Genomic DNA, 13,022 nt, shown 5'->3' with positions numbered 1-13,022 from the left:
AAAATATATATATATATATATATATATATATATATATATATATATATATATATATATATATATATATATATATATATATATATATATATATATATAAAGCCTATTCTCATCACTTCAAAAGAGAACATTTCAAGAGAACTCATCACTTCCCACAAAAGAAAAAAATCTCAAATCTTTTTCAGGATGGAATTGAACCCATCATTTTGTGACTGATTCATAAGCTAAACTCTCCGTTTTAATTTAGTTGCAATGTCTACTTTACCCATTCCGCCCACGATACAAGAACAAATCTTAGCGCTTCAAGAACAAATTGCTAATGAACGAGAACTTCGACGCAAATTAGAGCATCAAGTCAAGTGTACCAAATACAAACGTGATGCTTCTAATTCTTCCTACTCAGATGAGGAGGAAAGTGATCATGTTAGACTCACTATTAAAGCTACATTGCATGCTCAAAATTCTAAGAAAGACTCACAAATCGAAAGGCATTCACTTTCCAAAATTATGATGGCAAGAAGGATGCACGAGTTCTCATTGCTTAGATTAGCCAACTAGATGACTATTTCTCTGACGACGACGACGAGAAGTTCTCAGAAAAGGATAAAATTAAATGTGCTTGTAATCATTTGATCGAAAGTGCGGCTTTATGGTGAAACGTGATTAAATAAGGTAAACATTGATCTTCAATATGGAAAGAGTTTCAGAAACTCTTAAAGAAACATTTTCTACCATCGTAGTACAAAGCTAAAGCACGTCAACGATGGGACACTCTATGCCAGATTGATAAAGAGAATGTCCAAGCTTATATTGACAAATTTTGGGATATTCTTTTACAAGTTTAAGTAATTGAAAAAGTCAAGGAAAAAGAGCAACATAAAAATTTAATTGCTGGACTTAAGTCTACCATTAAGGCTGACGTTAACATGCATTAGGAATTTTTTGAGGTCATTTTTGGGCCTTGTAAGGAAGTTTGACCGGAATATTCCCTCCAAAAAGGGGCATCGGATAAAATTTTTGCAAACAAACTCTAAATTTGTCGGACCTCACATATTTAGATTCTACTCTTCACAAAAGCTATCCATTGATATATAACACGATAGGTAACGTGAATCTTCCCTAGGCAAAAAGGAATCTTCTAGGTATCTATCTTGTCCCTTCTTCGAACCCTATCGTGTTATATATCAATGGATAGCGTGAATCTTCCTTAGGCAAAAAGGAATCTTCTAGGTATCTATCTTGTCCCTTCTCTGAACCCTATCGTGTTATATATCAATGGATAGCTTTTGAAGAGTAGAATCTAAATATGTGAGGTCCGACAAATTTGGAGTTCGTTTGTAAAAATTTTATCCGGTGCCCCTTTTTGGAGGGAATATTCCGATCAAACTTCCTTTTACAAGGCCCAAAAATGACCTCAAAAAATTCCTAATGTTTCATCCACATGACCTTAGCACTGCTATGAACCTTGCCTTAAATTCAGAACGTAAAATAGCTATATCTAGATATTTCAATATGCAGGACACATCTTTTACAAAATCTACTAAATCTTCTTTCCCTTCTAGTACTTTTGATAAATCCAGGATGCAAAAGGGTAAAGATATGGCTAAAGGAGGTATTCAGAAGGACAACAACAGCAAACCTTCAAATGGACAACCAAAGAATCGAATCTTCAAATGCTACAATTGTTATAAGGAAGAACACCTCGCACAAGATTGCCCTCACAAAAAGAAGAATTCCACATCGATGGCTCGACTCAAGACGACGATTGATCCCGACTATTCGGATCAAGGTAAGTTTTCAATTCATGCTTTATTGAAAATTCAATGGGAAAATAAAAGGAAAATCAATTTCTGTATTGCATGATGATGGTAGTTCGCATGATTTTATTTTTGAGAAAGCATTGAGAGCACTTAACCTAGATGCATCGTACTCTAGTTACAAAGTAAAAGTTGTATTTCAAGGTACTAAGTACAACTGCACCAAGGAGGTTAAATAATTAGAATTACAAATGGGTTCACTAAAAGGAAAGAGAACATTCCTAGTGGCACCTTTACAAGGTGTGGATGTCATCTTAGGTATGCCATGGAGACATGACCATAACCCCTATATTAACTATGACACCCATACCATATGGTTAATAAAAGATGACCAAGAAATTTATCTTTAATGCCAAAACAAAGGTGAATTAGGCCCATTTTTTACTCATACTCAAGCAAAAGAGCTATACAAAAAAAGGAGAAGACATTTTTTATTTTTGTCTCTAACCAACTTACAGCCCAGGATGACTCAAAATCAAATATGTCTCATGACCCTTTCGTTTCTAAATTCTCTAATTGCTTCATAGATGACTTACCACCTAGCTTACTACCAAGACCTCATCCAACCAGAAGACCATAAAATTGAAATAATTCTTGGTCTAGCTCACCGCCATGTAAAGCTCCTTATAGAGTTAACATGCTTGAGCAAAAGGAGATTCAAAGGCAAGTCAAAGAACTATTAGATAAGGAATTGATTCGACCCAGTAGTTCTCTATTTGGTGCTCCAATTCTTCCAGTTAAAAAGAAGAATGGTACATATCAATTGTGTATCGATTATCGTGCACTAAACAAAATTACTATTAAGAATCGATATCCAATACCTTGAGTGGATGACTTGCTAGATAAACTTAAAGGCGCCCAAGTCTTTAGCAAGATCGACCTAAAGTCTGGTTATCATCAGATTCGAATGGACGAAGGAGATATCTACAAAACTGCCTTCAGGACCCAAATTGGCCATTATGAATTTTTAGTTATGCCATTTGGTTTGACTAATGCTCCAGCTACTTTCAACAGAATGATGAATAGGATATTCTTGAAATATCAAAACTTTACTGTAGTGTTTTTCGATGATATCTTAGTTTTCAGTAAGAATCGTTAAGAACATGAACAACATTTAGAAAAAGTATTCTCACTTCTTCAAGAAGAGAATCAACGCTATGTCAATCCTGAAAAGAGTAAATTCTTCCAAGAAGAAATTGAATATCTAGGACACATTGTCTCTACTGATGGTATTAGAGTAGATCATAAAGGAGCGAAAGCATTACTAATTGGCCTAGACCACATGATATTCAAGAACTCTGATCTTTTCATGGATTATGTAGCTACTATAGGAAGTTCGTTAGAAATTTTGCATATATTGCACATCCTTTGACTGAACTTCTTAATAAAGCTAGACATTTTGATTGGACTAGTCAACAGGATCACTCTTTTGTTGAACTTAAGAAAGCATTGACCAATGCACCAGTTCTTACATTACCGGATTTTCAACAACGACCGTTCTTCGTTGTAATTACTGATGCTAGTGGACAAGGCTTTGGTGATGTTCTTATGCAAGATGGACATCCAATTGCTTATGAAAGTCGTCAGCTTAAACACCAGAAAGAAATTATAATACATATGACAAAGAATTAGCTATAGTTGTCCATGCTTTAAGACTTTGGAAACATTATTTAATGGGATCTGAATTCTTAATTAAGACAGACCAACAAAGCATTCGTCATTTATTGACCCAACCATTGATCTCTGATCGACATATCAAATGGGCTTCATTTATCCAAAGTTTTCAATCCATGATTCAATATCAACCAGTTAAAGAAAATGTTGTGACCGATGCTTTAAGTAGACATCCTAGTATTCATAACATTTCTGTTATTCAAAGTCAACCATTAAGTCCTATGAGAGAATCCTATGATTCAAACCCAATTTTTTCTAAAATTTGGACTAAGCTTAGAGACAATAATTAGAACCCTATTGGTGATTACTCATGCCATGATGGTTATCTTTTCTTCCAAAAAAGATTGTGTATTACACAACCTTTCAAACAATTCATACTGGAGGAAATGCATCAACCACCATACATTCGTCATCGAGGTGTTTCAGCTACCTTACAATTAGTATCTAGGGAATTCTTTTGGCCTCATCTGAAACAAGATATAGCAAAATTTGTGGCTGAATGTTCTGTTTGTTATAGAAGATTAAAAGCTACAAAGGTAAAACCCAAGGACTCCTTACTCCCTACCAATTTCTAAATGATACTTGGAAACAAATATCCATGGACTTCATCACAGGTTTGCCTACCACATCGAGTCATAACAATATGATTCGGATAATAATTGACCGTTTGAGTAAGCAAGCATCCTTCTTATCTTGTAAGAAAACTTTGACTTCTTAACAAGCCACAAATATGTTTATCAAACAAATCTTTGTACAACACGGCTTGCCAAAAGTCATTGTTCCTGACAAAGATTCAAGATTTTGAAGTAATTTTTGGATCACATTATTCTCCAACTTAGGCACTAAAGTAGATTTCTCAACAACTTTCCATCTGGAAACAAATGGACAAACTGAGGTTACTAATAACACTATCTTAGATCTACTCATAGCCTAAGTTACCCAACAACCTAACTCATGGGATAACTACATTCATCTTCTCCAATTTGCTTACAATAATACTCCTCATTGAGCTACTAGTCAAGCACCTTTCGAAACTATATATGGAAAACTTTTGCCTATTCCGACAACTAGACTTTCTCACAAAATTGAAGCTGCTGATCAAGTCACTATTGATTTTACGACCATTCTGAATGACATAAAACATTCCATTGCTCATGCTCAAGAAAAGTATGTTAAGCAAGAAAATCGTAAACATAAAGCTATATCCTTTGAACTTGGAGATTATGTACTTTTGAAAATTAAAAAACATCGACTCAAAGTGTTGAAAAATTCCTATAGCTGTTAAGCTTGCACCAAGATTTTATGGACCTTTTAAAGCGATCCACAAAATTAATGATATTGTATATAAACTTGAATTACCTTCTCATTAGCACATTCACAATTCATTTCATGTTAGCTTATTAAAACCTTCCAAAGGACAACTTCCCACTCATCCAGTATATGAAGAACCACCTCTTATTGAAGGAGACCAAGAAATCTTACTCCCAGATACCATCATTGACCATCAAATTATACCAACTCATACTGGAAACCAATATAGCAAATATTTAATAACTTTCAAAAATCATCCTTGTGTGAAGATGCAAGATAGGTGCCTGAGAAATATTTTCATGCTTCAACCAACCTAGCTTTTTATTTTTCAAGTGAGCCATCAGCCTTATACTTAGCTTTCCAAACCCATTTGTTACCAATTACCTTTTGAGGTTGTCATCCTTAGATTGCAGCACGGCTTTCCACTTTGGATTTTCTAAGGCTTCATCCAAGGTGACTGGCTCCTTCACTGTTCCCATTATCCCAGCCATCAAGGCTATATTGACAATGAGATCAGATTCTCTTCTCTGCTCCTCTATTCTCCTTGATCTGCGTGGTCCATCTGCTAAAGATTTTGGCTTCTTAGGTATTGGATTACGCTCATCAAAGAGCTATTGTGCTCACTTTGGAAGTGGATTTCCTTGTGGCGCAGCAGCAGGCTATTGTGATGTGTGAGAGTCTTCATCCTCTGAAAACTCCTCCTCCTTGAGAGGAAATCTGACTAGTGGGTTGGTGGACTATTTCTCCGACTAATGATAGAGTGGATGGACCTCCTTCCTCCACTGAGTGTGGCTATTCTGCAAATACCACATCTTTGTGAGATCCCTGTTCCCCACCGATCAACGGATTCGGGGTACTAGCAGCGGAAGTAGCACATCATGCGTGGGTAGGGGTCTCACACTCGGGCCTCGCCCACGGATATCCGGACAAGAGACTAATCCGTCGGTTTGTCCAAAACCGGAATTGGAAAAACTTCCTTTACTCGGAAAGCATGGGCGATTCCACCAGGATAACTCTTTACTCTAACGTAGTCAAGATCATTACGGATCAACTGATCTGACTGCACCTTTAACGGTACTTGGTCAATTCAAGGTAGAAACTTGCACTTGGATCATTGGGATCAACGCTTTTTTCCCCACCAAGAGGCACAGCCGTTGATTCCTATCCATAGAACAATTTCTATCTGGGATTTACTTTATCTATCGTGAAAACAAAGTTGAGTCTCGATTTATGGATCCATCAGTCCAGCCTAACCCCATCCGATCCCATGGGTTAGCCAACCGCCCAACCACTGTAGTGATGGGATCCAATTTGGAATTTGGTTAGGTTTTGTCCCGGGTACCAAGGAAAAGAGTTCCAAGGCCCCCTAGCCGGAATTTCATGCAAACATAAAACTAGCCACACCACTTACACACCCAATATGAAAATTGCCTTTTTCTTAGCATCAGCTAACTTTAAAACAATCCTTTAATGAAACCATAGTACCACTGATCACAATCTCCCAATTTATCCAGTTGATTCATAATTTCCCATCATTCCTTCATCAGAGTATCTATGGCATCATTGGCAACTAGAACACTCACCACCTGTCCACACAGGGGCCGTTTCAATAGTTCCTAGCCCATAATACTCAACAATATAATCACTTATCAAGATGGACTCTCGTTGAAGATCAGCAAGATCAACCAACAGATCCATATAAAAGAGCCATGGACTCATCCGTTGAGGACCAGCAAGGTCAGTCAACCAGATCCATGCCCGGTTCCAGAAAACAACTCTTACTCCTTGTTCCAATATCTTCCTCGACGCACGCGTGGGTATCCTAGGCGACCCAGAGCCCGAGCACCGTATGGTCAGCACCCTCTAGGATCCTTCGCAGGTGACCTAGCGCTTCACTCATAGGCCGCTTCCTTGGTCCCTCATCCACCGTACCGGAAGCTCACCATTTTAATCGAACCGAGGCTGGTCAAGACCTCGGCCGACCTTGCTACGTGAGACGTCCTCCATTGACTCTCCGTCAGCAGTTGCAACTTTATCAGTTAGGTCTCCACGACCTTAATCACAAGACGGTCAAAATGCTTTCCCAGCATTCTTGACATAAAACACCCATTTACAAACAGCATTTATAAACAGTTTACAAATACAATTTCTATGTTAACTCTCATTTTTCCACATTATCCCTCATACAATCCACATTACTTATTCCACATTTCATTTATATGTGTACTCATCCAATCACATCATTTTCCATCTCTTCACTTCAGATTCCTTCACGTCACATATCATATATTCACATCCATATCCACATCCATACATCCACATCCACATCCACATTCACATCCATACATCCACATCTACATGCTTATCTCCATTTTCACATCCTCATTTATACATCCACATCCCATATCCACATTCATACATACACATCCATATCCACATCCATATCCGCATTCATACATACACATCCATATCCACATCCACATGCATACATTCATTATCACGTCCTCATTCATACATCCACATCCACATACATACATACATCCACATCCACATTCCCATTCACATCTATACATCCATATCTACATGCACATTCACATCCATACATCCACATCTATATCCTCATTCACATCCATACATCCACATTCATGTATCCACATCTACATGCATACATCCATACATACACATCCATATTTACATCCATGCATCCACATCCACATCCTCATTCACATCCATACATCCACATTCATACATCCTCATCCACATCCACATTCACATCCATACATCCACATCTACATGCTTATCTCCATTTTCACATCCTCATTTATACATCCACATCCCATATCCACATTCATACATACACATCCATATCCACATCCACATGCATACATACATCCACATCCACATTCCCATTCACATATATACATCCATATCTACATGCACATTCACATCCATACATCCACATCTATATCCTCATTCACATCCATACATCCACATCTACATGCTTATCTCCATTTTCACATCCTCATTTATACATCCACTTCCCATATCCACATTCATACATACACATCCATATCCATATCCACATGCATCTTATCATATCTTATCACTTCCCATATCTTTTATGCATACCTCTATGCATGAAATTCAATTATGCTAAAAGTAACACTTTTATAATAAAATATTCAACTTTTATGCATACCTCTATGCATGAAATCCAATATGATAAAAGTAACACTTTTGATATTAAAAAATTATCCTTTATGCATACTTCTATGCATGAAAATTAAAATGATAAAAGTAACACTTTTGATATAAAAATTTTCCTTTATGCATACTTCTATGCATGAAAATTAAAAATGATAAAAGTAACACTTTTAATATAAAAAAATTATCCTTTATGCATACTTCTATGCATGAAAATTAAAAATGATAAAAGTAACACTTTTGATATAAAAAATTTTCCTTTATGCATACTTCTATGCATGAAAATTAAAAATGATAAAAGTAACACTTTTGATATAAAAAATTATCCTTTATGCATACTTCTATGCATGAAAATTAAAAATGATAAAAGTAACACTTTTAATATAAAAAATTATCCTTTATGCATACTTCTATGCATGAAAATTAAAAATGATAAAAGTAACACTTTTGATATAAAAAAATTTCCTTTATGCATACTTCTATGTATGAAAATTAAAAATGATAAAAGTAACACTTTTAATATAAAAAAATTATCCTTTATGCATGATATTAAAATTCAATTTCTCCATGATTATAATGAAATTCTTTCAATTAATCTAGGATGATAATTCCTAGAATATGGTAGGAAGTCCTCTTTTTATGCTTTGCATGAAATTATTTTATGCATAATTTTTATAAAAATTTTGCCATAGCTCCGCTGCTATGACTGATAAATCTCAATTTTTTCTAAGGGATAAAGCTTATCATTAAGGAAATAATTAAAATGATCTCTAATTGGATCATTAATCTATAATGGATTGAATCATCAATATGCATAAACTAAAAGCATAAGAAAAAGCCATTAATTTATCCTCAAGCATAGCTTAATCTTGGATTAAGGAAAAGCTTTATGAAAAGCTTCATGTGGATTGAGAATGGGTCATGAGTATGACCATTTCTTGAGTGAGAGAGAGAAATTACATAAAAACCATTAGAATTTAAACATAAATAAAAATTAACTTCAATAGCATTTATTAAATTATGTAACTCTTCACTACTATTCACCAATTAACTTTAATAGCATTTAAAAAATCATACCAATTAAGCTTCTCAAGCTTGAGAGGGGTTGAGAAGAGAGAAACATTGAGAAATTATAGAAAGATCAATATTCACTAATTACCTTACAAATTGCTTGATTCTTTGTTCACGGTAGAGGCCCCCAACCAATCAATTGGTTAAGTATGTTGATGGAGCCACTAATGGGGATTGAAGAAAGAGGGAAGCTCCAAAAACTAGTGAATTATTAAATGAATTCACAGTTCTTGGCTTAGGTGGAGTAGAGTAACGATGCATAAACACTATATATTTTTCAACAAGGGGGAGGCTTCTATTTATAGGAAAAATTGAGCTCCTAACCAAACAAACTGATTCTAGAATTTTCTAAATCAGTTTGGTCAATATTTGACCATTTTTAGGTCAGCTAAGCTAACTTTTTGGAACTAGACTTGAATGAGGAGAGAGGAGAGATGAAATATCTCAATTTTTATGAGTTTAAAACTCATTCAAGCATGTGAAATATGCACCTCCTTTAAAGAACTCCCCTTCCTTACATATGTGTCATAATGGAATCATTTTAATATTGCTCATAGTTTTTTTACTAATAAACCTTGTACATTTTCAACTCTTCATCTTATGTGAAATATGCACCTCCTTTAAAGAACTCCCCTTCCTTACATATGTGTCATAATGGAATCATTTTAATATTGCTCATAGTTTTTTATTAATAAACCTTGTACATTTTCAACTCTTCATCTTATGTGAGCATTTAAGGGACTCCCCTTCCTTACATATGTGTCATAATAAAATCATTATACCCAAAATATCTCATATTTTTAATATTGCACATAGTTTTTTTACTAATAAACCTTGTACATTTTCAACTCTTCACCTCATGTGAGCATTTACTCATTTTTGGGTATTTTCTTTTTACAAGTTGGATTTATCTCCTCCCTACACATGGACTGATGCTATTGGTCCATAGGAACCTTAATTGGACCATAGTCTAAAGATTTCTGAAAATCTAGACCCTTAGGCTAAGGTTCTTTATACCTATTTTCAATTAATTCCAATTGCACATTGGAAAATTCTTTTTGAATTTCTGTTTCAGGGGAACTCATCTGAATTAGAAGAGATATTTTTCTATCCAAAAATATTCAAAATCTGAATATTCTCTCTCTAGAATATTTTTCTCTCTCTAGGCTAAAACAGATAGAAACAAGGTCTTTATATTTCTGAAGAGGGATTGATTACAGGGAAAGATACTAGACATCAAAAAGGGGGTGGGGGAGGAATCTTACATTCTACCCCACTTAAAAAATGCGAGATGTCCTCATCTCGCAAACTGGGAAAATTTCGCAAGATGCACGAATATGAGACTTAAAGAAAAATTTTAATCAAGATTAACCACCAAGAAACGTCTTAAAGAGAGCAAGATTCAAAATTAGAACAAGATTTAAACTTTATTCATTCTCGGAACTTATACAGTAAAGATAGAAGAACTCTTTACACTTCCATAAGCCCGTCCATCATATGATTACAAAAGCAGTCCTCACAAGCTGCACAAGTATAAGGTAACTCATCTATGGGAATAATTCTGTTGGTTATTGCTGCACCTATCTCAGTGGTATGAGGTGATCTAACAAAAGAACCTCTGAGAGGCAAGCCAAAAACGGGATAGAGGCATATCTTCTCATGAGGAAGAAAACATGCCAGTAAGAAGACCCGCTCAGAAAACCCAAGATGCCTTGATCTCATGACACAGTAATATCGGGGACCCAAACCCAAAGCTTCAATAACCATGGCCAAGCGGACATTGTTACGAAAGTGCTGCTGACCCCAGGGTGTTACCCTAGTTATGTCTTGATAGGTCCGCCATTTTGTCTGCGCTACAGAAGTTCCCAAGTGAGGGAAAAGTGAGCGCTCATACTGCTCTATAAAATCTTTCTTCACAGACTCCCTTGCGTCTTGAAGGTGAGAAATCATCATGGATAAAACTAATTCTTGTTGCCAAGCCATGAAGGAGATTAAGAAAGAAAGGAGATCGATGGAAGTAAGATTACTGTGAACGACAAGTATAATTACGACTTATATAAAGGAAGGAGCTAGCGTAACTTAGAAGCCAACGGTAACTTGCCACTGAAGTTTTACCGTCTTTCCATGATTTGGGTTTGGCACATTTTTCTATAGAAGGCATTCAAACTTTGAGATGAGGAGATAAAAGAAGCTCGTAAGCTAAATCACCTACTTTGTTTGGTCCACAATATCTGGGAGATAACTTCTTCCCAAGAGATAAAGAACTTCTTTTGGGCCGTACTCGAATGAAGACCAAAACCTTGATATCCAAAACATCGATTCTCACTTCTGAACTCATTGTTCTGAATCCTTAAAACAGGTGGGACTCTTGAGAAGTATTCTAGAAAAAGGGTCTTCCTTTGTTAAACAAAACTTTCTTTTATTTTAGAGAGGGAATAATTATAAGATCAGAAAGGGAGATTCTTACTCCTGTATACCTCGAAGGTTGGGGAGGAATCTTACATTCTTCCCCACTTAAAAAAGTGCGAGATGTCCTCATCTCGCAAGGTAGAGGATAACTCTTTTTCTTAAGATCCAATTTTATTCTGGGGTTCCTTATATTCTGGTCAACCAACAGAATACTGGGATAAATATCCCTTAGAACTCATCAACAATTCATTCAGATCATATTATTCATATCTTTAACATGATAATGGTCCATTAGACCGAAAAATTTCCTTCTGAACATTCCTCCACGGGAATTTTAGTCAAGTAAGTTCTCAGTTTGTCATCCCTTAACTTGATCTAACGGTCAAGTATTAATAGTAGCAATCTGACAGCACAATCCACTAATCTCATAGTGATTTGCTGAAATCATTATCATCATTCCAGTTATGAATATCATCACAGGGACTCGTCCCATTCATCCTCATTGAGGTTTCGCTCAGCTTATTACATTTCAACCAAATTTCAGGGATCATCATTTTTCAGTCAGAATCCAAATCAATTCATCAATTCTCAAACAGAATTAAAAATCATATCAACCACATTCGAAATCATCCTCTGGATAGCATTAACGCTTATAATTTCAAGTCTTAGATTTACTCGTATATTCTGTCAGTAAAGAGCTGCAGTATACTCTCGGTATATACGGGTAGTCACGGCCCTTGGAATTATAAGGTAAATACCATCATGTCTAGGCCTCAAACAAGTCAGGGATTCTATATAATTACGGTACCTCCATCTGAAGACCCAATTACCAATTACGAATTTCAGTTTGAATATCAAATTGTATGAATTATATCACACAATTACAACCTTTTTATGCTTCTTGATAAATTTTTGACATATTTGGCTTCTCAGTTGATCTTTATTAACCAATTCGCTCTGATACCAACTGTGAGATCCCTGTTCCCCACCGATCAACGGATTCGGGGTACTAGCAGCGGAAGTAGCACATCATGCGTGGGTAGGGGTCTCACACTCGGGCCTCGCCCACGGATATCCGGACAAGAGACTAATCCGTCGGTTTGTCCAAAACCGGAACTGGAAAAACTTCCTTTACTCGGAAAGCATGGGCGATTCCACCAGGATAACTCTTTACTCTAACGTAGTCAAGATCATTACGGATCAACTGATCTGACTGCACCTTTAACGGTACTTGGTCAATTCAAGGTAGAAACTTGCACTTGGATCATTGGGATCAACGCTTTTTTCCCCACCAAGAGGCACAGCCGTTGATTCCTATCCATAGAACAATTTCTATCTGGGATTTACTTTATCTATCGTGAAAACAAAGTTGAGTCTCGATTTATGGATCCATCAGTCCAGCCTAACCCCATCCGATCCCATGGGTTAGCCAACCGCCCAACCACTGTAGTGATGGGATCCAATTTGGAATTTGGTTAGGTTTTGTCCCGGGTACCAAGGAAAAGAGTTCCAAGGCCCCCTAGCCGGAATTTCATGCAA

Source organism: Cibotium barometz, chromosome 11, assembly GCF_041138505.1.
Source record: "Cibotium barometz isolate CiBa-2024 chromosome 11, ASM4113850v1, whole genome shotgun sequence".
Classification (NCBI taxonomy): Eukaryota; Viridiplantae; Streptophyta; class Polypodiopsida; order Cyatheales; family Cibotiaceae; genus Cibotium; species Cibotium barometz.
Note: the sequence above shows the minus strand (reverse complement) of the source record.